Source organism: Microcaecilia unicolor, chromosome 1 (assembly GCF_901765095.1).
Source record: "Microcaecilia unicolor chromosome 1, aMicUni1.1, whole genome shotgun sequence".
In the NCBI taxonomy this organism is placed as follows: Eukaryota; Metazoa; Chordata; class Amphibia; order Gymnophiona; family Siphonopidae; genus Microcaecilia; species Microcaecilia unicolor.
In genome coordinates, this window is record NC_044031.1 from 364,629,076 (window position 1) to 364,655,340 (window position 26,265).

General features: G+C 42.9%; 1 long non-coding RNA gene across 1 annotated transcript in view; it reads left to right on the plus strand.

The window, feature by feature from the left end:
* The first annotated feature begins 443 nt into the window (after positions 1 to 443).
* The window catches only part of LOC115474378, a 31,066-nt gene continuing 5,244 nt past the window's right edge, over positions 444 to 26,265 (plus strand). The window contains exon 1 of the long non-coding RNA XR_003942845.1: positions 444 to 527. This is a non-coding gene — a long non-coding RNA (uncharacterized LOC115474378). The remainder of the gene's footprint in view (positions 528 to 26,265) is intronic.

Sequence of the window (26,265 nt, forward strand, 5' to 3'; positions counted from 1 at the left end):
AAGCAGCTGCAGTGCACTAATCATTAGGTGGCTACTCCACTGGATGTCAATTGACATAAGGATCAAGCAAAAGGCCTATGTGCTAAATCAGCAGCTTACTTTTAAAACATTCTACAGTGTCGTTTACCCACATACAACTTGGAGAATGGAAAATACAAAAAAACATTGTGGATTTTTTTTCTTTATCCAATTTATAAATTTAACGCCCCTCTTAGTAAATTGTGCTAGCGATTCCCGTGCAGCAACTACTACAAAACCCATTCGAATTGCATGGGCTGCGACATATTTGCCACACCAGAAATCACTAGCGTGGTTTACTAAAAGGGGGGCCCTTAGTTCTTTTGAAAGTAAATGAGTTTTTTACATAAAATTTGAATAAGTAGAATAGAAAGCTCGAAGGTCCAGTCAATAAAAGTCATTTTTTTTGTGTGTGTTTTTTTCAGAGTCAGCATGGCATGCATTCTTCTGAAAAACATGATGACCGCTGTAACAAAGCCACTTACATATATGAGCCGATGTTCTACAAGGTATTCCTCAATGTCTGCTTCTTTTCATTGGCATCTACAAGCTACCATCCCCACAAAGAACAATATCTGGATATATAATTTCCTGAAAGACAGTGTAAAATATCGGCCATTTCTTGCTAGCAGTGAGCTTCCAATCCTACAGCAGACTACTGGAATGAAAACCAGGAGCGCTATTAAAAGGCGTTGCAAGGACTGCTTCTTTGTAAGAAGGCGTGGTAGGTTGTTTGTGTACTGCAAAACAAATCCCAGACACAAGCAACGGCAGGGCTAGTTTGAGAATTTCTTTTTTTGGGAGAAAATGTAACCCATGCTTTTGTCTGAGCTTATCTTCTATTTTTAATTTTGAACTAGAAAATTAAAATCATTTTAACTTGGTGTGTAAAGTATTAGTATGATATTTTATTTTTACTGTTTGTGTTGCCTGATTTGTCTTATAGCTTATAACTAAAAAAGCCACTGAACAAGTAAGGTAACTAGGTAATTGTATCTATAATTTTTAGATGGATTTTATTAGCAGTAATTGGATAGTTTTGAGGTTACTTTCTGGCTAAATCTAGGTGAACAAAATATGCATAGCTAGATTAAGACCTGCTATTTGAATGACTGAAAATCTGACTGAAGGACTAAATGAAAAGGGGGGGGGGGGGGAATCTGCCCTGATAATGCTTTTGCCCCTGTAGGGGTATATATCCATGAGGACAACTCCTAATATATATATCCTGAGGTACTTGGCTGACAGAACATTACTAAATAGCAATTATTCTGGGCTTGTGTCTAGGGGAAGCATACCTCTTTGACCCAATGGCTAGCTAGCTGTTATGGAAAAAGGAACAATGCCACAGATGGAATATATATTATTTATTAGGTAAAGAAATATATATATATATATATATATATATATATATATATATATATATATATATAATCTGAAGCAAAATGCCAAGCACAATACAAAATAGATTATCACCAAAATAAAGATAATGACATATGATTATCCTAATGAACTAACTAAATGAGTGATTACACAACCAATCACAATACTGATATCCTAATGATTATTATGAGAACTTACACCACACGTCTTATGCAAAATACACAGTTAGCAGCTAAATTCACAGACCATAAGTCATGACATAAAACCCATCTGTCTCAGACAAAAGCCAAGGACTAATTATCCCCATGACCATAGGTAGTATATCCTGTTATCTCACCTTGCCGTCTGTGGCACACTTCCAATGGTAAAGAAGCAGATTCCTCCTCTGAGACTCAAGCTGAAGCCTCAGCGAGTCTCTCAGTCCAGGAATGAGTCCGAGATCTGTATTCTGGATGCAGATGACATAGTCATTAGGTAAGGCCGTATATTGTAGCTGAGCTAACCTTGTGAGTTTGTTACAGGGTATGCAGTTCACTGGTGTTTAGGAAATCAGTCTCTTGCTCGTTCTGAGCCTTCTATCCTCCTGCAAGTCTTCTGGTCCTCTCTCTCTCTCTCTCCTCCTTCAGTCCAACTTTTTGGCATCCATGGGTCAGATGGTACCTGTGGACCAATCACAGACTGTGTAATAATGTCCAGCCAGCTTCATGATCATGAAGAGAGCCTTTGTTGTAGCCATGAAATTGTTATCGATGGCAAGCAAACTTCCCTGTCTGGTTCCATACTCCTGGAGCTATGTGGGCCTCTCTCCTCCAATCTTCCCAGGAGATAACTGGGCTAGTTTGCAACAAATAATATGTCCTTGGATGAAGTCATCATGGTATGCTCAACAGTAATTTTCATTTTTGTAACCAAGCTGGTTTCTGATGGTTACTGATGCGTACAGGCCACAGGCTGTAAAATCCATATTGTTATAACAATGACTGTATAGACCAAGACCAGCAAAGGTGAGATCTCAGGTAAATACTCCTACAGCCCCACTAGAGGCTGAAGAAAGGAGCAGATCAAAATCGGAATCGGGAATATTTATTTCAAAATCTGTTTTTTATTCTCTGTGAAATCTAAAATAAAATCAAACAAGTCCGACACTGGCAGTGTTCCACCCACGCAAGGTCTGCGTCAGGCTAGATAATACTATCGATGAATAAAACCAAAAACATGTTAGTAAAATTGAATAAAGCAACCAAACGGAGTGAAGAGATGGAATCACTTTATGGAACCAAAACCAGCAATCTTGATTCAACCAGTAGATTGGGTCAACAATTGGCTGGTTGGAATAAAGATTGCTAGTTCTATAAAGTGATTGCATCTCCTCACTGTTTAGTTGCTTTGTCCTCTACCTGGGGATTTTTGGTTCTTCCCTAAGTAAAATTGAATAACAATGTATGTATAAATAAATACATACATAAATACAAATTCAAAACCAGATAAAAAATACCAAAACATGTACATCAAAGCTCATTATTAATGGTATTAAAATAAATACAGACCCATCTGAATAATAAAACAGAGTAAAAAAAAAAAAAGAAATTAAAATTAGGATTTACAGGGTAAAAAAAAAAGGACACCTACCCAAATGCTATATTAAAAAAAAAAATCACCTCACCATCTTGGCCCAACTAAAAAGAATGTATAGCAATTTATCACACAGACTAGTGCCTATGTTTACTAAGGTGTGCTATAGGCGCATTAGCATTTTTAACACGCGTAAATGGTTTACACGTGTTAAATGCTAACGCACCCATAGAAATGTACAGGTGCAATAGCATTTAGTGCGCCTTGAATCTAAAGGTGCGTTAGAAACGCTAGCGTACCTTAAACATACCCCTAAATTCACATAGTCATAAAATATAAAGGATTCTTACCAAATCTGAAGATGGCAGCCTCACACAGCATTGATAGTGGCAGCATTTCTGTTTCTGCTTTCAGTAATGCTTATATATACTTCCTACTTTGGGTGAAAGTTCAATTACTCATGCCATAAAAAAATAATAGATTTCAAAATGTGCTTTAAACACTAAAATCATGCTAAAAATGCCACTTAGGAGGAGATTGTATATATGGTGCCTAAAAAATTGGTGCTGAAATTAGTGCCGACTAATTTTATTCTAGAATTGGTGCTGATTGTAGAATAAGCTTAGTTGATAACTCAGCGCCTAAAACTACATGCATCTGTTTATACCAATGAAAGCATGAGGTAAATCTAGCGTGTGGATTACATGCACGGGTCCATATTCTATAATTGTGCACATAAATTTTGGATCTCCCGTGAAATGTCCATTTCTTCACCCATAACCACGCCCCTTTTTACCTGCTCACATTAGAAGTTCGTCGCACTTCATTTAGGACTAGGGGGCATGCGATGAAACTACAGTGCAGTAAACTTAAAACAAATCAGAGAAAAGTTTTCTTCATCCAACGCATAATTAAACTCTGGAATTCGTTGCCGGAGAGCGTGGTGAAGGCGGTTGGCTTGGCAGAGTTTAGAGAGGGGTTGGACGTTTTCCTAAGGGACAAGTCCATAGGCCGCTACTAAATGGACTTGGGAAAAATCCACAATTCCAGGAATAACAGATATAGAATGTTTGTACATTTGGGAAGCTTGCCAGGTGCCCTTGGCCTGGATTGGCCGCTGTCGTGGACGGGATGCTGGGCTCGATGAACCCTTGGTCTTTTCCCGGTGTGGCATTACTTATGTACTTATGTCAGTTCTACTCTCATAATGGCTGCTGTGACCTCTTTCAGCAGTCTCTAAGGGTCCAGTGGACCCCCCCCCTCTCTTCCTCACCCCCTTCAATGGATCTCTTTCTCTTCCTTCCTTGCCTCTCTCAACACCAGTACCTCTGTCTCTTTGCCACCCCCCTCGATGCCAGTACCTACCCCTATCTCCTTGCTTCCCAATGCCAGCACATACTCCTCTCTCCTCCCCAGCAGCTACCCCTCCCCCCCCCCCCCCCCCCCCCCCCGAACACCTTTCTATCTCCCTTCTGCCAGAGGTCGAAGCTTCCTCTGAGTCATGGCAACGGCAGCGGTGTGGGCGGGCTGCTTCTCTCAGCTGCGTCCTGCCCTCTGTGAAGCAACTTTCCTCAAGGGCAGGACGCGGATGAGGGAGGGCCTCTGCGGCCTGCTTATATTGCTGCCACAACACAGAGGAAGCTTTGATTTGCCAGCAGGAGAGAAGAGTAAGGGAAGGGAGAAGAGAGAAAGAGGGAGGTGCCAGGCAAGCAGAGAGAGAGAGAGAGAGAGATGCTGGACGCAGATGGGAGGTGACAAGGAGGAGGGTGAGATATCTGACTGCATGGGTGGGTCAGAGGGAGTAGCCTGGCGCAGCCTGGTGAGCATAGCTTGGGGTAAATTTGGTTGCCCCCAGAGGTCAACGCTCTCTGCCATGCTTACTAGGTTGGGCTGGCCCTGCTTCTGAACCAGTACAGGAAACTCCACTCACATACTCTGTCAGTTCACCTCAGTCCCGATTTGCAGCACTCTCTTATCCTAGTACAGACAAGGCTAGTGCAAGGCTATTAGCCCCCACCCCCTAATTAACTTTCAGGCCTCTCACATCTTCCCTGAGATTCTGATATTTAACTTTACCAATCACCCCTCCACAGAAAAATCCTTTAAGAACACGTAATTGGATATGACACTTACATTTTGTTTCATATTTATGTACTTAATGAGAGTAATTTCGGAAAGGCATTTTGGCGAGTAAATAGCTCTTTACTTGGATGAATGGACTATTTGACAACTGCTCAGACTCCCTGAGGGTAAAAGCACACACTGATGGTTCTTTGGGTTAGCATGGCTTGCTGGCTTTTGACACCCTCCACTCCCCCTGCCTGAAGCTGCCACCATACATGGCCTAGCTTAGCTAGCCTCACGGTTACGCCACCCCAGAGTACAGAAATCCCATCCCCTTTTCCCCAGGGTGCGCACACACACACACTGTTCAGTCAGTGCATCTCATCCTGAATCCCCTGTGATTCCAGTACTGAGGACCTCCATGAGTCTCATAAATCCTGGCACGCAGCAGTGCCTGATACCACTACTGGGACACCACACACTGCTCTGTCAGTGCATTTCATTGATCATGTTCTGCAGCATCCCTGTGAACTCCCCCCACCCCCACACAGGTGTACCTGCATGCATGGAAACTCAGACATACCTGTAGCTCTGCCTGTGTGCTGGTTCCTTAGACTGAATGCTTGCTGCTGCCTCCAAGTATATGTGCTGAAAATGGGAGGGAATTAAATGTCTATTCCTAGAGTAACTTTCGCCCCACACATCTCACTTTCCAGGTGAGTGGAAATAACATGGTGGACAAAATCCTCTCCAGCTGCTTTTCTTAAACTGTGTGAGATTTAAGTTCTATATCAGGATATACTATAAATTAAATATTGGCAAGTTAATTATTCTTCCCATTAAAATCTCAAATGATGAAGACTCAAGGATTGAGACCCTTCTAACCAATGGCAAAACTAAATAATGTGCTTCGGGGTGTATATACATAAGAACATAAGCATAAGCGTTGCCATATTGGGACAGACTGAAGGGTCCATCAAGCCCAGTATCCTGTTTCTATCCTGTTTCCATCAGTGGGCAATCCAGGTCACAAATACCTGGTAGGATCCCAGAACGGTAAAACAGATTTTATGCTGCTTATCCTAGAAATAAGCAGTGGATTTTCCCACGTTCTTCTTAGTAACGGCTTGTGGACTTTTCTTTTAGGAAATTACCAGGCCTTTTTTGGACCCCGTTAAGCTAGCTGCTTTTACCACGTTCTCTGGCAATGAATTTGAATATAATTACATGTCAAGTGAAGAAATACTTTGTCCAGTTTGTCTTAAATTTACTACTAAAGAATTGAAGCGGTGCAAAGAAAAGCTACGAGAATGGTATGGGATTTGCGTTACAAGACGTATGAGGAGAGACTTGCTGAACTAAACATGTATACTCTGGAGGAAAGGAAAAACAGGGGTGATATGATACAGACGTTCAAATATTTGAAAGGTATTAATCCGCAAATGAACCTTTTCCGGAGATGCGAAGGCAGTAGAACGAGAGGACATGAAATGAGATTGAAGGGGGGCAGACTCAAGAAAAATGTCAGGAAGTATTTTTTCACGGAGAGAGTAGTGGATGCTTGGAATGCCCTCCCGCGGGAGGTGGTGGAAATGAAAACGGTAACGGAATTCAAACATGCGTGGGATAAGCATAAAGGAATCCTGTGCAGAAGGAATGGATCCTCAGGAGCTTAGTCGAGATTGGGAGGCGGGGATAGTGCTGGGCAGACTTATACGGTCTGTGCCCTGAAGAGTACAGGTACAAATCAAAGTAGGGTATACACAAAAAGTAGCACATATGAGTTGTCTTGTTGGGCAGACTGGATGGACCGTGCAGGTCTTTTTCTGCCATCATCTACTATGTTATATTACAGGATATGCTTAGCGAGTTGTGCATGTAAATTCTAATCTGTGCCAATTAGTGCTCATTATTGCTTTTTAAGTGCTGTTATAGGCATCGCTCATTAGCTTGTTAAGCTTATTAAGTTACACACATTGTTGAATCTGCGCCAGTTTCATCACATTGTATGTAATCTTGAGGTTAATGGCTAATTAAAAAGATTGAATTTAATCAAAATTGCTATAAAATCACTCAAAAAATGCTAAAAAAAAATCAATAAAAAAATAAACTGTTATTTCTTTATTCTGATGACATCCAATATGAGAAGTCATAAAATAAATCTGTTTGGTGCCCAAAAGCTCAATAAAAGAATATCAAAACCATACTAAAAACCCTTCCTTATCACAAACATAAACATCTATATAAATAATTCTCACCTCAAACATTCTGAAGCTCACTGTGTGGCAGGGAAACACTGAAGCCCTGCACTGTTGGTAGGCTAGGCTGTCAGCACCACTCACTGTCACTCATAGACCCGCCCTCAGCCACACCCCTTCCGCACATAATTCGCAACCCCAACGTTCTAAATGAAGCTGCAACTTCCGTTTTGAGGTGGCATAGATCGGAATTTTCCCCCATGAGTGTCTGCCCCGCCCTCGCGTCACAACGTGATGACGTCTAGGGCGGGGCAGTGACACTCAGCAAATCACATCGCCGCACCCACTACTGAACCCTACAGCACAGATCGCCACTGCTCCCCCCCTCCCTCCGTCCGACGTCCGCTGCGGAAACTTCGGAGCAATGATACTCATGGGCGCTGCTGCTGTGAGTGACTCAGTGTAACGGGCAGAGGTGAATGCACGGAGGACTGCAGGTGCTATGTTCTGTATGTTAGCTGAGGCAGGCACTAGGACCTAGAGGGCGGTCCCCTTTCCCTCCGACGTTAGCTGTTTTGTTTTCCCACAAACGTGGCGAGAGGGTTGTTTTCCTTCCTCTGGCGGACAGCCGTTAAACGGGAACTGCGGAGCAATGACACTCATCGGCGCTGCTGCTGTGACTGACTCAGTGTGTCGGCCAGAGGTGAATGCAGGGAGGACTGCAGCTGCTATGTTCTGTATGTTAGCTGAGGCAGGCACTAGGACCTAGAGGGCGGTGCTTGGGGGCTGCTCTCGAGACCACAGGATTGCATATTCCACCCTGCTGTGCTGTTCTGAGTGACTCAGTGTCGGCTCCAATCCATGCTTAGGAGTTTGTGTTTCATTTACGCTGAGGATAGCTGATAAAAGTATTCTTTCCACACACAAAAAGGCAAGTAGTTGAGCGCTTAACATAAAAGTGTATTTGACAAACACACATAGGAAGCATGGCAGGGGACGGAGCGAGGGACACACAGACAGTCACACATATTTATTTAGTGGGATTTTGTAATCGCAAGGGAAGGCTACAGATGGGCAGGGCTTTCAAACGAGCAACAGAGAATCGGTGGGTACCTGGAGGGGGGTAGGGGAGAGAGGTGAATCACTGGATGGCTACCGGGGGGGGGGGGGGGGGGGGGGGGGGAGGGGACAGAGGACAATTGCTGGGTGGCTGCAGGGAGGGGGGTGGGGGAGACAAGATAATTGCAAAGTGGCTGGAGGGGGCCAGGGGACAGACCAGACTCGCTGGGTGGCTGGAGAGGGGGGCAGGGGAGACAGGAGAATCGCTGGGTGCCTGGAGGGGGAGCAGGGGAGACAGGAGAATCGCTGGGTGGCTGGTGGGGGAGCAGGGGAGACAGGAGAATCGCTGGGTTGCTGGAGGGGGCCAGGGGCTGGAGGGGGCCAGAAGCATCACTGGGTGGATATGGGGGGGGCAGGGAACAGAGCAGAATTGCTGGGTGCCTGGAGGACGAGCAGCGGAGAGAAGAATCGCTGAGTGCCTGGAGGGGGGCCAGGGGACACAGGAGACAGTCTCAACTCTCTCCCTATCACACACACACACTCTCGCACATTCACTCTCTCTCTCTCACACAGTGACTGTCAAACACAGTCTGTCAAACATACACACCAAGGAAAACCTTGCTAGCGCCCATTTCATTTCTGTCCGAAACGGGCCTTTTTTACTAGTAAAAAATAAAATAGTAAAACAATCCCATTTGATCCAATAGATGCATAATCAGGAGTACTTGTCTTATCATAATGCTGGAGACGTCATTTCAGAAAAAAGGCTAAATATACCTTTACAAATATTGCCAGGTAGGAGAGTGAAACGAATAAAAAAATATATATTAATACTGGTGTCCTAATTTTACATAAAAAGTTGACCTATTTTACACACAAAAGCACAGTCTTCAAAGAGTTAAAAAAAAAAAACAGTTACAAATTACTGACAAATCAGTGTCCATATTAAGGGGTATGTTTACTAAGGTGCGTTAGTGTTGTCCATATTAAGGGGTATGTTTACTACGTTGCATTAGCGTTTCTAACACGCCTTTAAAGTTAAGTGACGTTAAACACTATCGCGCCTATACATTTCTATGGGGGCATTAGCGTTTAATGCGTGTAAACCATTTACCTATAGCGCACCTTAATAAACATAGGCATAAGTCCCCCAGGGAAGATGGTACCAATGTTCCGTCTTAAAAGGTTGTCCAATAAGCCACCTCTCCAAGATCTACATGCTAGATGTACACAGAATCTATATTCCTCAAAGACATGGCTAGCTTCCAAAGTGTAGTCCACTAATGGTTTCATAGTATCTCAAACACATAGCAATTCCCACACTAAAAATGTCCCATTGGCAATCTTTCTGTCCTTTTTTTGTACTGGTAAAGCAGATGGTACAATCCCTTAGGTTTCTGTCTCTTTTGTATGCAGTCATCAGCCCCTTATCAGAAAAGGGTTTAAGATTCTGTACTATATGCCAGTGTTGCTTTAAAATCTTAGCAATGTGTAAAAGGTAATGTATAAACAAACTTATCTCAGTTCTTTTCCTATTATGTACTTTTGAAAACACTTTTCAACACTTGAGGCTGCATATCCCTTTTCTCTGAATTTTTTCATTGTATTGTACGGTATTTTTGAAGGTTGTAGTATCTGAACGTAACCTTTTTACCTGTAAAAACTTACTATAGGCAAGAGTTGTCTTGAGGGATGTACTGTGACAGCTATCAAAATTCAAGTATTTATTAACATCTGTCGGTTTGTGATAGATATCAGTTTCAAATTTAACTCCTTTGATACTAATCTTTCTCAAAGAAAAGCACTTCCCGCTTATCGTTATGTATCTTAAATTTCAGACTTTTTTCCAGACAATTCAACCATTTATGAAATTCTTTGAGCTCTTCCTCTGTGCCTTTTCAAAGCTTAAAAATATCATCTGTGCATCTTTTCCAAAGTAGCTTCATAATCGTGTTGTGAAAGAAACTGTTTCTCAAAGTGACACATATATAGATTTGCTGTGGGGGGGAGGCGTAATTGCCCCCATGGCTGTGCCCTTTATCTATTGATAGAATTTTCAATTAAAAGAAAAATAATTCTTAGCACTGTAGTTGCAAGTTCAACAACAAATTCAATGGGAATTGTAAGATAAAAATCTGAGTGATAGTATACCCGTTTATGGCCTCTATTTGAGGTATATTGGTATATAATGATTCAACATCAGATGTGGTCAAAATAATATAATTTGTACATGTCATGCTATTAAGAATATTAATCATATCAGCAGAGTCTCGAACATAGGAAGGAATCTGTTTAACAAAGGGTCTCAGGAACTTAGTAGTAAAAATTGAAAGTGGTTCCATCAACAATCCAGTGTCAGAGAATTGGTCTGCCAGAAGGTGAGTGTAATGACCTACAAATTTTAGGGAGAATATAAATAGTAGGGAGGACAGGTTCCTTAACCCTTAAAACATCAATTTCTTTTTGAGTTGAATATTGGCTGCCTTTGCCAACTGTAATTAATGCTCTAATGTCTTGTATGATTGGTGTTGGGTCACTCTTGAGTTTTATGTAAAATGACGAATCATCTAGTTGTCTTTAGATATCTGAAATATATGCTTCCTTATCCATAACAATACTAGTACTGCTTTTATCTGCTGGTTTTATTACTATATTTTCATCATTATATAAACCATAATGTGGTCTATATTGATCTGTTTTCCATGGAGTAGGCTTGAATGAGTGAATGAAACGCTCTTCTTTTCAAATTTTGTATTTCTTTTCCTGTTATCTAATGACTTTAGGTTGTAAACTGCCTTGATCTGCAAGTTAGTGAAGGCAGTATAGCAAATTTAAATAAACTTATAAACTGTATTGGGTTTTTGATTAAACATGTGTTTTTCCTGTTGAAAAATTTAATAAAATATATTTAAAAAAAAAGACAGAGTAGTTGAAGCAATAAAATTCTAAAAACAAAATTACAGGAGCGGTCAAAGAAAGGAGGGAAGCCAGATTCCCCCAAAACGGCTGAAGGTAAGTCAGTAATGTAATTTTCACTAGCACGTAGCAGACTTGGGAAAAGGTACAAAGGGCTGGAGGGGCCGGTGGTGTGACACTCCAGCTCAACCATGGATGGATTTTGCTGTGACTGTAAAGCTGAGTAGCAAGGCTAAGTCGAGGAATCTTTGGAAGAGTTCCAATTCATAAATGACAAGGAGGACTCCTTTCAGACAGGCTTGATGTCAGTAGTATTCACTTAAGCAGGACTTGAAATGGGAAAAAGCAGCTTTGTCAGGAAGTGGTAAGATTTTGTCTGACTACATGACGGGAATAATTTTGCACTTGGGCCTTCTCTTTTTCAACCTTGTAAGGGCGACAGTAGTGCATCGCTACCTCTTCATAGAGTGACAGAATTCCTCTTCTGAATTTATCCTATTGATGCACTTAGCCTTCTGTTTAAAGGAAAGTTCTGTCTTGGCGGCTCCCCCCCCCCCCCCCCCCCCAAGGGTTTTCTTCCCTTCAGTCAAATGCTTGGAGCACTGAAAGATAGTAAGCAGCCCAGATGAGATCTGGATGTTGGCTCAGAAGAGGAAGGTTCCCTGATACGTGGGAACCCTGGAGTCAGACACGCCAAGGGACATAGTAACATAGTAAATGACGGCAGATAAAGACCTGTACGGTCCATCCAGTCTGCCCAACAAGATAACTCATTTTACGTGGTATGTGATACTTTATATGTATACCCGAGTTTGATTTGTCCATGCCTTTCTCAGGGCACAGACCGTAGAAGACTGCCCAGTACTGTTCTTGTACTCGAAGCCCCTTAAAATTTACACTCCAGCCCATCCCTATCTATTCAGTCACGATCAAGGTGTAGACCTTAGAAGTCTGCCCAGCTCCCGTTTTGCTTCCAATTACTGGCGTCGCCACCCAATCTCCACTAAGATTCCACGGAACCATTCCTTCTAAACAGGATTCCTGTTTATCCCACACACGTTTGAATTCCATTACCGTTTTCATCTCCACCACCTCCCATGGGAGGGCATTCCACATATCCACCACCCTCTCCGTGCAAAAATACTTCCTGACATCAGTCCTGAGTCTGCCCCCCTTCAACCTCAATTCATGTCCTCTAGTTCTAACGCCTTCCCGTCTCCGGAAAAGGTTCGTTTGCGGATTAATACCTTTCAAATATTTGAATGCCTGTATCATATCACCCCTGTTTCTCCTTTCCTCCAAGGTATACATGTTCAGGTCAGCAAGTCTCTCGTACGGTTTGCAACACAAATCCCATACCATTTTCGTAGCTTTTCTTTGCACTGCTTCCAGTCTTTTTACATCTTTAGCAAGATACGGCCTCTAAAACTGAACACAATACTCCCAAGTAGGGCCTCACCAATGACTTGTAGAGGGGCATCAACACCTCCTTCTGCTGGTTATGGCCTTCTCTGCGCAGCCTAGCATCCTTCTGGCCACAGCTGTCGCCTTGTCGCATTGTTTCTTCACCTTCAGATCCTCCAGCACCAACCACCCAAGGTCTCTCTCCTGAGTCGAGCTTACTAATCTCTCCCCTCCTAACCGGTGTCTCTCTTGAGTTTCCGCACCCCAAGTGCATCACTCTACACTTCTTGGCATTAAATTTTAACTAAATCATACCCCCAAAAACCACAGCTAGTAAGAAAAAAAAAAAATAAAATGATGAAAAAAAATCAAAAAATCGTGAAAAAATGTGTACACACAATTTTTTTTGTTACATTTGTACCCCGCGCTTTCCCACTCATGGCAGGCTCAATGCGGCTTACATGGGGCAATGGAGGGTTAAGTGACTTGCCCAGAGTCACAAGGAGCTGCCTGTGCCTGAAGTGGGAATTGAACTCAGTTCCCCAGGACCAAAGTCCACCACCCTAACCACTAGGCCATTTTACTTTTTTTTATGCTAATAGTGCTCAGAATCTGGGTATCCCATACTGTGCCGGCTGACCATTCAATTGTAGGGTGTTACCCTTATTCTCATCATCACACTCCCTACCGCCTACCTGTGGTGCCCAGTTATGATATTTCTCACTAAATATACTTAGATGGCTCTTAGCATATGTCAAGTTGTCATACTATACTTCCACCAACCACGGAGTGTGTGATACTTATCGCTCTCCTAAATGGATGATTCAGCTTGTTACAGGGTCGGCCCCAGTTTCTGTGTGCTCATGCTGTAAATTCCTCATGGAATTCAAAGGTGTTCCTAGTCCTTGGTGTTATACCGTCACGGTGGTAGTTCCCGACATGTGTGCATGTTTCGCTCTAAGCGTCCTCAGGGGAACGATGGACTAAAAATAATGGGACATTAAAATAAAAATCAAAAAATGGTGAAAAATATAAAAATCAGAACTGATAAATATATCAAAGCCATTATACTCAGGAGGCTGTAAAATACTCTAGCCCCCATTATATTGTAATATATATACCCACAATCAATCTTAGCATCACAGTTAATGTAAACCCCATTGTGGCTAACCTGTGATGATCCATCTAAGTATATTTAGTGAGAAATATCATAACTGGGCACCACGGGTAGGCAGTAAGGAGTGTGATGATGCGAATAAGGGTAACACCCTACAATTGAATGGTCAGCCGGCACAGTATGGGATAAGATTCTGAGCACTATTAGCATAAAAAAGTAAAACGTTGTGTGTACACATTGTTTCAAATGAGTTTTTGATTTTTTTCATCATTTTATTATTTTTTTCTTACTAGCTGTGGTTTTTGGGGGTATGATTTATTTAAAACAGTAAAACCAGTATATTACTTAATCCCCAGAAGAGTACATATTAAATTTTAACTGCCAGACCCTTGACCATTCTTCTAACGTTCGGAGATCCCTTCTCATCATTTCTACTCCCTCCAGGGTATCCACTCTATTGGCTATTTTCGTGTCATCCGCAAAAAGGCACACCTTTCCTTCCAACCCTTCAGCAATATCTCCCACAAATATATTAAACAGAATAGGCCCCAGCACCAACCCCTGAGGAACTCCACTGCTCACCTTCCTTTCCTCCGAGCTGGTTCCATTTACCACCACCCTCTACCACCTGTCGGTCAACCAGTTTCTTATCCAGTTCACCACTTTTGGTCCTAAGTTCAACCCTTTCAGCTTATTCATGAGTCTTCTGTGGGGGACCGTATCAAAGGCTTTGCTGAAATCCAAATAGATTACATCTAGCGTACGTCCCTCATCCAGTTCTTTGGTTACCCAGTCAAAAAAGTCAATAAGATTTGTTTGACAGGATTTTCCTTTGGTAAAGCCATGTTGCCTCGGGTCCTGTAACCAGTTGGTTTCTAGAAAGTTAACTATCCTTTCAGCAGCGACTCCATTATTTTTACTACCACTGACGTGAGACTTACCGGTCTGTAGTTTCCCACTTCTTCCCTGTCTCCACTTTTGTGAAGAGGGACCACATCCACTCATCTCCAATCTTGCGGAACCTCTCCCGTCTCTAAAGATCTATTAAATAAATCTTTAAGAGGTCCTGCCAGGACCTCTCTGAGCTCCTTCAGTATCCTGGAATGCAACCCATCCGGCCCCATAGCTTTGTTCACCTTCAGATTCTCCAGCTGTTTATAATACTGTGTATAAGGATTCTCTGGTTTCCCTTGAGTTTTTGGAAGAACCAGCTGCTCCTCAACCTGCTCCTTGGTTTTTGATCAAAAATGGATGTTCCAAGGGGTGGGACTGGGCAGTGGAGGAACTATGACTATTCAGGGCTAACTTTCCTCACTAGCTTCCCCCCTTGCAAAACACAGAGGGAGCAATTCTTTAAAGGGCATAAAAAACTAGGTGCCCACAATCTGTGGAGTAAGATTGTATTCTACAACAGTATCTGGGTAACCAGATTCCATTATAGAATAGTGCCTAAGTTGGCTTTTGGCCAACATTTAGGCACCAACACATCATGTAAAAGAAAGGTATAAATGTTAACACCTAAATGTTGGCACCCAGGTGCACAACTTGCAGTATTCTATAAGTTTGACACCTGTGTGTGTGATTGGTCTATGCCCTGCCCACATGAACACCCCCTTTGCAATTATCTGCTAAATCACTTAGAGGCTGTCTTATAGAATAGTGCCTAAATGCAGTTTGGCACCTAACGGCTGTGTGAACATCTAAAGAGGGGCACTTAACTAGTGCCTAACATAGGCACACTATTTAGAATTAGGGTGAGAATGGGGAAAAAAGCCTTAATAAACTGGACCTTATGTTTTAGATGGCTAGATTTAAGAAAATATTCAGGTGCGCCTTAGCTGACTATATAATTTGCGTGTTCCCCCACCTATTACTCTGACCTCATCCTCTCCAGACTGCTCTTACACTGTCCAGGAATTAACGGACTCCATAATCAGAAGGACTCGCTGGGATATAAGAAGATAGTTTATTTCAATCTTACCAATAGCAATACAGGCAAATCAGGTATTTGTACGGTTTGAACAGCAGTCCACGACACGTCTGTCACCCTCCTTCTCTTGTAGCCTTCCTTCTGTCCTAATAACCTTCTGACTCCCATTTTTATACTATTTTCACCCTATTCATTTCAATGGACCCCAGCTTTGTCACCAGGGTTCTTGGACCTTATCAGTTGATCAAAATGACTTCACATACTATCAAGCTCTAAGTATAAACAAGATATGCTCAAAGCGCATCTTATTAAATGACTTTGCATTTTCCCCAAATTTTCCCTAGCCCCCTCCTTTGGATGCTCTCACCCGGGGTGCAGCTGACCCAGTACTATCTCTACACAACCATAGCAACTCTTGCTCATGACGTCTTGTAGGTGCCAGTCTCAGAGCAAATGCCCCCCTCCCTTGCAAGCTCAGCACTTGCTACAGTGAAATGTAACTGTGTCAAAGGTGATCACTGATTCTTACAAGCTAGCTCTCTTTTGTATCAGAGATGATTTTGATTTTAAGAAGCCTAGCTCTTATTATGAGCCATTGGCCTGTACTTTACTGAGAGCAAGGGCTAGCATAACTCTTCATTCCCCTCTTGCCAGGCCCCCCAGGGGGGGCTGGCACACATGACTACTAGTGTGAGTGTGGCCGTCCTTTTCAGAGGGCTCTTAGAGTCCTGTGGGCAGGAATGTAAATATCTGAGGTGACAGGGGTGCTCTGTCATAGTGAGACAAGGCCATAGCAAGAGTCAGTATGTGGATACATAATTATATGCTGGATGAAATGCAGCATTAGGTTTCCCCTTTTATCATAACCAACCCAAGGGGCCTAACTATCTTACACCCACCCCTCTAGGGCGGAGCAAGACTTGGAAATATGTGAAGTTAGTTAAGTCTAGGTACCATACAATGGAATCAATAAGGTTGAGTGTATATGATTGCAATCAATTAATATATCATGATTACAAAGCTGATGTTGGAAGGCGGGGGAAAGAAAATTTTCAACCAAAGTTTATCATTAGTCAAACTTTGAATGTGTAAATATAGCTAAAACTGGTGTTAATAGGGAACATTGGCCTGTATTTTACTGAGAGCAAGGGCTAGCATAACTCTTCACTACCTTGTGGCTGAAAATGCTCTTAAACAGAGAAACATTTAGGCAGATAAAGACCATATGGCCTATTCAGTCTGCTCATCCATGCCATCTATTTTTGCTATCACTCCCTTAGAGATCCTATGTACTTGTCCTAAGCTGTCTTGAATTCAGATACTGTTTTAGTCTCCACCATATCCACAAATTCACCACCCTTTCCATGAATAAATATTTTCTTCAGGTTACTGTTATCCTCTTTCATCTTCATCCTCTGGACCGATTTTATCCTGTTTATATCTTTTTAAAGGTGTGGTCTCCAGAATTGTACACAATATTCTAAATGAGGTCTCACCAGAGTCTTATACAGGGGTATCATTACCTCCTTTTTCCTACCAACCATTCCTTTCCCTATGCACCCAAGCATCCTTCTAGCTTTCGCCATCGCCTTTTCTACTTGTTTTGCCACCTTAAGATCATCACATATGATCACACCCAAGTCCTGCCCCTCTTTCTTGCACAAAAGTTCTTCACCCCCTAAATTGTGCTGTTCCCTCAGGTTTTTGCAGCCCAAGTATGTGGCCCTGCATTTTTTAGCAATAAATCTAAGCTGCCAAATTCCAGACCATTCCTTTAGCTTCACTAAGTCCTTCCTCATGTTACCCACACCTTCAGGGGTGTCTACCCTATTGCAGATTTTGGTATCATCCGCAAAGAAGCAAACCTTACCAGACAGCCCTTCAGCAATATCACAAAAATGTTAAAAAGAACCAGCAAGAACGGAACCTTGCAGCACACCACTGTTATCATCCTTTTCCTCAGAATATCCGCCATTTAACACTACCTACTACCACTCAACCAGTTCCTTACGCAGTCAGTCAGTTATAATTTATTTATTTATTAGGATTAGGATTTATTTACCGCCTTTTTGAAGGCATTCACTCAAGATGATGTACAGTAAGAATAAATCAAGCATGAGCAATAGGCAATTCAAATAACAATACAAGGGAGACAGATATATCTTCAGTTAGCCTATTGGAAGGATGTCATGGTAATCCGGATCTTCAAGAAGGAAGAACTTCTGTTTTTCGTCACTCATCCCTGGTAATATTGGGGGTAGGAAAGGAATGGTTAACAGAGCATAGTTCCAGTGAGGATCCATTAGTGGAAGGAATCAGGAAGCCTGCTAAAGTGCTCCAGAGCCAAGGAGTTGATCACAGCAGCGTGGGATATGACAGGTGATGGACTGAAAGTAGGAAATGTATGGTGAGACTATACCCTGTTTCCTTGGAGGAGAAGCAAAATCTCCAATTAAGGTAAATGTCTTGATATTGGAGGTGACCTGTAAGACTACAATTTCTGATAGAAGAATAGAAGTGCTGTTGAAACTGTCATTTCCTTAATGTCCCTCCGAACCGGCCCAGAATGTGACTGATGGATTGTGCACACCTTTCAGCAGGTGGAGACTGAGAATTCTGACTCTTGTGAGAGCCAATAAGAGCCCTGGATAGCTAGAGATAGTTTCAGTATTCTCAGTCTCCAGCAGGTGGTAGGTGTTTCTTCTGTAGGGCAGGATTGTCAAACTTCAGATTCATACTCTCCTGCAGATAGCGATGCGAGAAATTATCTTCTGGTTCTGGGATCCATGGTGGCAACAATAGAAGTGATGCCTTGGACCAGGGTGCACAAGAGACCTCTCCAGAAGTCCCTTTTGTCCTGTTGGTCTCTGCAGGTGGATTCTCTGAATGTCAAATTGCCACTCAGAGCTCTGGAATGAGGAAGTCTCTGTTGGTGGCTTTGGACTGACAATCTGTCCAACGGGATTCCTTTGGATCCACCTTGGTGGATAAGAGTGACAACCAATGCCAGTCTCAGGGACTGGGGAGCTCACTGTCGGGAGCACTTTGCGCAAGGCCTTTGGACCCGAGAGGAAGCGTGTTTCTCGATAAACCTATTGGAAACCAGAACAATTCGATTGGCCCTAGCAGCGTTCCATCACCTGATCGTAAACAAGCCAGTTCTCTCGGACAATGCGGTGGCTTATATCAGCAAGGAGGGACGAGTCATCAGTTGGAGCAGGAATCGGCTCTTCTCATGGTTTGGGCAGAATGTCATCTGTTGGGGCTGTTGACGTCTCATGGAGTAGGAACGACGAATATTCAAGCAGACTTTCTAAGTTGCCACATTCTAGACCCGGGAGAATGGGTCCTCAGTTCAACAGCATTTCAGGCCATTTGCAACCGATGGAGACGTCTGCGCATGGATCTTATGGTGACAAGTCTCAATTCCAAGGTGCTACAGTGTCACAGAAAGGATCACAAGGTGGAGGATATATATGCTCTTCTACAACCGTGGCCATCGGAGCTCCTGTTCGTTTTTCCGCCGTGGCCCCTCATCTCATTCAGAGGATCAAGATACACAGAGGTCTCGTATTCTTGGTAGCTCCGGATTGGCCTTGCAGGCCTTGGCATGGTGATGTCATGCATCTAGTGGGCACTCCTCTAAAGCTACAACAGTCTCATGGTCCAGGGGCAGGTAGTTCACCAAGAGCCTTCTCAATTTTTGTCTTACGGCTTGGCTCTTGAAAGGGCACATTTGATGAAGAGAGATTATTCAGCAAATGTAATTGTCACGATGCTTTGCTCGCGACGACATTCCACTTCTCTGAACTATATTCAAACTTGGGCATGTTTTTGAGTCTTGGTTTGCCAATCGAGCTGTTTCTCTGCTTCAAGCTTCAGTGGCTCAGGTATTGGATTTTTGCAGGATGGTTTTGACCAAAGCCTTAGCCCTCACTTCTTTAAAAGTGAAGATTGTGGTGTTTATCCTGTTTTTGTGGATGCATCAAAGCTAGTCATCCAGATGTAGGTCATTTTTCTTTGAGAAGTGGGTTTGATCCATCATCCTCCTAGATTCATGTTCCTGGCTTGGGATCTCAATTTGGCATTTTCAGTTCTTACTAGGCCTCCTTTTGAGCCTTTGTCAGCTTGTTCCCTTGAAGGCCATGGCCTCTGCCAGGCTCGTGTCGGAATTGCAAGTGTTTTCTGCAAGTCTTTTCTGGAGTTTTCTAAAGAGCGGGTAATTTTACACCACTTACCTTCTTCTTCCTAAGGTCTTGTCGCAACTTCATTTAAATCAAGCAGTGGTTTTTCCAGTGCTTGGATCTTCTTCAGGATCTGAAGGTCAGCGGCATTTGCATAAACTTGATGTCTGACAGGTTCTCGAACAATATTTGCAGACTATGGCAGAGTTTAGATGATTGGATTGTGTTTTTCTGCTTCTTGGTGGCTGCCGCAAAGGACTGGCCCCATATAAACCCACAAGTTTCTAGGTGGCTTAAGGCTATGATTGCCTCAGCTTATCTGCTTTCTGGTAAATTATTCTAGGAGGCGTGAAAGTGCACTCTACTACAGGACAGGCTGCATCCTGGGCTGAGCATTTCTTGGTTCCTCCTTTGTAAATCTGTAAAGCGACGATGTGATCTTCCTTGCATTCTTTTTCAAAGCATTACTGAATTAGGTCTTACTTGCTAATTTGCTTTCCTTTAGTCCCTTTGGATTGGCCCAGATCCCTCCTATCAGATTCTGTGATTTTTTTTGTGTTTGGTTCGTTCATTTACAGATTCAGTTTCGCGTAGGGATGCTTCGAGCATTTGTTTTACCTGCAGTTTAAAAATAAATAAATAAAATGAAAGCAAAAAGACTTGATTTCCAGACACACATTATTCAAAGTGATTCACCTAAGGGTAGGTGTGTCCTATGGTGACTGTTCAAGTTCACCAGTTGTTATAGTCATACTGCAACTACCTCTAGCTAGCCAGGGCTCTTATTGGCTCTCATGAAAGCCAAAGTTCTCAGTCTCCACTTGCTGGAAGGCGTGCACAACCCATCAGTTGTATTCTGGGCCTGTCCAGAGGGTCTAAAGGAAAGCAAATTAGCAGGTAAGACCTAATTTCTCCTTGATGTTTCTGCAGTGGCTCTTCAGGCCGCAATCCATAATAGTTACATAGCTACAGCCTGTCAGCATTGATGCAGCAGTTGTAGTAGAGGCTCTTGGGAGAGTCAAGGAGCCAGCTAAGCTGGATGCAGGCTTCAGCAAAGAGTATGGCCACAGTAATGACTGTCCATTTATTATGGTGCTGTAGTTGGCTAGCAGATGTAATATCCAAAGTTGCCCTTTCAAGGCAAGGTTATGCTTGTAGAAGATTTAGAATAGATCATTAAGAACTTGGACAAAGCTAGACCCCTTAAAGACAAACTACATGCTCTACAATGCCTTTTTCTAACAGAGGGCATTTTAAGATGGTTCAGAGTAACAGCCAAGGAAGATAGCACCTCAAGGGGATGTCTCGGAGAGAAAATCAGCTCTTTAGAGTGGGTAGGGGAGTGTTTCTAAGCATACAGGAAGCTTTGGGGGTCCATTGTCAAGTTAAATATATATGTAGATGCCCATCTATTTTATCAGCAATGGGCCCAGATCACTTCAGACCAGTGTGTCCTGAAGTACTATTTGACAGTTCTGCACTTGAATTAGAATAGTACTACTCAGAAGCTTATATAGTATTCCCCTGCACTTCTGTCTAAAAACAGGAGCCTGTAGTAAGGTTTGGAATGACTGCTTCCGATGGAGTAGTAGTAGCAATATCTCTAGAAAAGTAGGGAAAATATTCCATTTACTTTGTAGTTCCCAAGAAAGCAGGCACCTTTGGACCTAGATTGGCCCCAAGCAAGGTATCAATCCATCGTACCCTAGTTACCTGCTTCAAAACCAATCTGGCCACTAGGAATTTACCTAGGGTGGCAGCATGGCAGGAGGCCAACCTCTTTACCTTTCCTTTCTCGGTCCTAGGGACAGCATCTTCTCCCTCTTCCCCATGCTGCTACTTTCACCCTGCCTCTTCCTGTGCCATTCTACAAGTACTGTGTGCCAAGGTGGGTCCTTTCAATAGAGGCCTGTGCTGAAGCATTACTACTCCACAAGTACTTTGCCAGGGTGGGTCCTTTCAATAGATGCCTGTGCTCAAGCATTGCCACTCCACAAGTACTTTGCCAAGGTTGGTCATTTCATTAGAGGCTTGTGCTCAAACATTTCCACATCCTGCCCTTCCCCCAACAGGAAATGAATTGACTTTGACTGCATATGAGCACAGACTTCTACTGGAAGGCCTTATGTCAGCAGAGAGTACTTTTGGAGTGGCCTCAGAAGATATAGGGTGACAGCAGCAGAGTGGGGAAGGGGAGAAGATAACTGGCCCCAAAACTGAGCGAAGGAATGGGAGATGAGGCACTGGACCCCCTGGGATGGATAGGGAAGGGAATAGGAGAAGCTGGGAAAGGGATGTGACTGACCTGGAGGGGAGATGATGGCCAATGGAATTGGACAGGAAGGGGAAATGAAGGATGATAGCCATCTTGGAGGGAAGGTTAAGGGGGATTCTGGCTATCTGGAGGGGAGGTAGGAAAGGGAAGGAGATTTAGTAGACACTGGAGGTGTGTGTCCTTGACCCACCTACAGCAGAAGGGGGTGTATGGCTAAAGTGTCCCCCTAGGGGTGGCCTTACCTTTGCATGAAGAATCTACATTCAGTAATGGTAGCCCTGAGGCTGGAGGTACCCTTAATATGTCTGTACCTCATAGAGGAATACTTTAACAACCCTATCACAGTGGAACACCAAAGGTTCCTGAGGTAAGCAGTTCTATAAGAGCACATTCTGTTTTGAGCTATGTCTTTCAGACTAGCTACACCTCCAAGGATGTTTTCTAGCAGTTCACAAAGAAGAAATTTTGTTTCATTAGTGACTCAACAATTTGCTAATTTGGGCAAAATTCCACAGAGGGTAATGGGTATGCAACCTCTAGAGTTATCTGCCTTCTTTAGGATTTGGGCTTGATGTCAAATTTGCCAAGTACAAGTTGGTTCACTCCCAGACATTGGAGTACCTGGGTGCGCTTTTCAACAAAGAGGAAAGGAAGCTCTTCATTATGAGTGAAATGACCCTCAAGTTGTGATACAGGTCAAGAAGTTACTGGATTCAGGGCAGCACAGGCTCAGGGCTTACCTTAAGATTGTGGGATTTGTCACGGTGACCTTCGATTGGTTTCCACTCAGACTGGACCTTGTTTTTCTCCAACAATAGTTAGCAGACAAAAATATGGCAATGGGAGTTGGACTGCCATTTCCTGCATGGATCAAAGTGACAATGGATTTGAGCCTGAGAGTTAGTGGGTACATTTTCAGGACAAGGTAATGCAAGGACAATGGTCCCTGCTAGAGGTGATTATGGACCATATAAAATCATTTAGTAGCCAGGGCGGTGCAGCACACATTGCAAGCCTTTTTTCCTGCTGTTTAAGGAATCTGGATTTTGTCAAAGAATGCCATAATGGCTACTTATGTGAACCAAAATGCCTATTAGTTTCCAACATTGGCTGATTCAAGTCAAAAGTACTCGGTGACTTTCCAAAGTCTATCTGGCTAATAATGGTTTACTGACCTTTTATCCAGTAATTTATCTAAACCCAATTATGTTAACTTCTTTTACCACATATGATGGCAACAAATTTTATAGCTTAATTGTTGAGTGAAAATAGTCTTCTTTCAATTAGTTTTAAAAGCACTATGTAGTAGCTTCATGGAGTGTCCCCTAGTCTGAGGGGCTGATACACTCGAGCAAAAGTACTGAATCGCAAACAGCAACCAATGCACAAAGGGGATCACATGCAAATGAGATGCATGGGTTCCCTTTTGTGCATCGGTCGCTTTTTGTAACTCGAGCAGTCAAATGCATTTGACAGTAGATCGCCAAAAGACCTGATTTTCCCTCCCTCCCCCAACCTAAAATCTTCCCTGGTGGACCCTTCCCCCCCCCCCCCCCCCGACCCTCTGCACCTTCAGGCAACAAATCCCTGGTACTCCAGTGGCCCCTGACCTCCCCCAAGCAAAAATCTCCCTGGTAGTCTAGTGACCCCCTCCTCTCCTACCTTAAAACATTGAAGCAGGAGCAACATCGCCTCCCTCTTGCCTTCTCAAAATGGTGGTGCCCAGCCCCTGACTGGTGCATTCGGGGATGCACTGGGCAGGGCTAAGCACTGTATAAGAAAAAAAACTCCTTATATGATGCTTAGCCCCTCCCAATGCATCCCAGAATGCACCAGCCAGGGGCTGGGTGCTGCCATTTTGCAAAGGGATGAGGTGTTGCTACTGCCTCCAACTTTTTAAGATAAGGGGAGAGTAGGGGGTCACTAGACCACCAGGGAGACTTTTGCTTTGGGGAGGTCAGAAGGGGGTATTGGGGTTTCAGGGTCCATTGAACCATGAGAGCTTTGTTACCTGGGGGTGCAAGGGGGCTAGGGTTTACTAGGCCACCAGGGCGGGGGTCCTGAATGACTACCCTGGAGAGCAGTCTGCTTGCACTATACAGTGCAAGCAGACTGCTCGCCATAACAACAGGTCCAGACCTGCCGTAAAATTTTGCATGGTGAAGATAGGTGCTCAGGTTTGTGCATTGCTTGAAATGCTGATTTTAATACTAATGAGGTCCTTGCAATGCATTTGCAGAGGGTTCTTGGTAACTGCTAACTGCACACATTAGAGCCACGCAAAACCACTTTGTACATTACGCACTACAGAACATTTGCATTAGATTAGCTACAACCAGTCTAAAGCAAACATTGCCAGCACGGTAAGCTTTGTGCATCCAGTCTTTAGTACTGTTTGAAAGGGGAACCAATCACTAATGATTTTAGGGGTCATCTCCTTTTAGTTTTCTCCATTAGCATTTTATCCAGGAGCCTTCAGCCTGCTGTGGAGGTGAGAATTCTACTAGCCTGTGCGGAGAAGCCTGTATCTGCTCTCCCAGCAGCGTATATAGCTGGTATAGATAATGTCCAGATAGACGTCTTGAGCAGGGATAGTCTGGGGGGAGTGGCAGTTTGTGGATGTGTCCCTCATCAATCAGTGTATGATTTTATTCTCCTCCAGCTGCCCCTGACAGCCATATTGGCGAAAAGTAGCCATGTCAAGCTCTGGTTACATTTGTGTATTCAAATTTTGAAATTTATCTATCTCCACTATGTATAAATCATCTATTTTGAGATTTACTCTGTGTATGCATCACTCATAGCTCTGTAGATCCCAGTTCCCAAATGGCGAATGGTTATTGATATGACACCATTAAATATAGGGGAGTAGTCAAGGAAAGTTATACTTAATCAGATTATCTCTTACATAGATCCAGTGTTGCAAATTCAAGGCTCTTGGTGTCAATAAAATAAGTTCTCTCCATTAATGGCATTCATTCCAATGGTTCTTGCCTCTTTTCTGAAGGTTTGGTTAAGCGTTCTGTAGGTACTTTTATATCAGATAATCACACACAAAAGCTATTATTCTGGACTCATTTGCTCAGGGATATGACAGTACCCAATTGGCCCTTAGACTCTCACTAGCTAGCTGTACAAATGAAAGGAGCAATGCCACAAAAGGAAATAAATTTTTATTTATTAGGTATAAAAATAATATGGCAAATGCAAAGCAAATTACAAAACTAAGGTGAGATAGCAGGAAAATACCCTTACAGTTCAAGTGACTGCTGTTGCCTTGTTTGGATGTAGTACAGTTCTTCAGAGGAGTTAAACATGTTTGCTCTCTGAGATAGCCTCTGCTCCCTCCTTGGAGCCTAAACTTGGTCTTGAAGATATTGATGTATTCTCCTCTTTGAACTTCTTAGGGAAGGGGCACTCAAAGATCCAACTTTCCATTTGTTTGGCCAGGAAAATAGTGGTGTTACAGGTTTTTTCTAGTTGGGAACTCTTCCATATTCTACAGAAGGAAGAGAAGACTATTAGGACAGTACCATCCTTCTTGCCAAAAGCAGTATTGCCATTTCATGTAAATTTTTCACCTCAGGCTTCATTGGATATTTTCATCAACAAATGATAATAATTTCTGGATCCTTTGCAGTTTGTTGAGAAGCAAGCATAAAATAGCACAATGTTATAATAAACAGTTAAAGGCCTTTTTAATGGTATTAGTTCAAGTAATCCTACTCCTTTAGCAACTTTATATAATTCGGAAACCAGTAGAGCTTCTGTTTCATGTCATTTTTTTTTCCCAAAATGCCAAGAAAGAAATCTGAAATCCTGTTTTCTTCATACATCGTTAATAGTGCACACATTTTGCAAAGAGTGTGCAGTTTCCTAATATGCAGATGCACAACAAAATCCACATCCATGAATAGTGCATGCATGCATATACTATCGGGAGAGAGTGTGCACTCTTTGCAAATAATGCATACTCTTTGTGAAAAGTGTGCACTGATACTGAGTCTGTTCCTATCATGAAAAAAATAGCGCAAACCAACAAACAAAATGCCAATTCCTGGAAACCATTGGAAATGAGACAACACACAAATTTTGGGCTGCACACCCCTAGGAACCAGCAGGGGATGAATTTATTATTATTATTT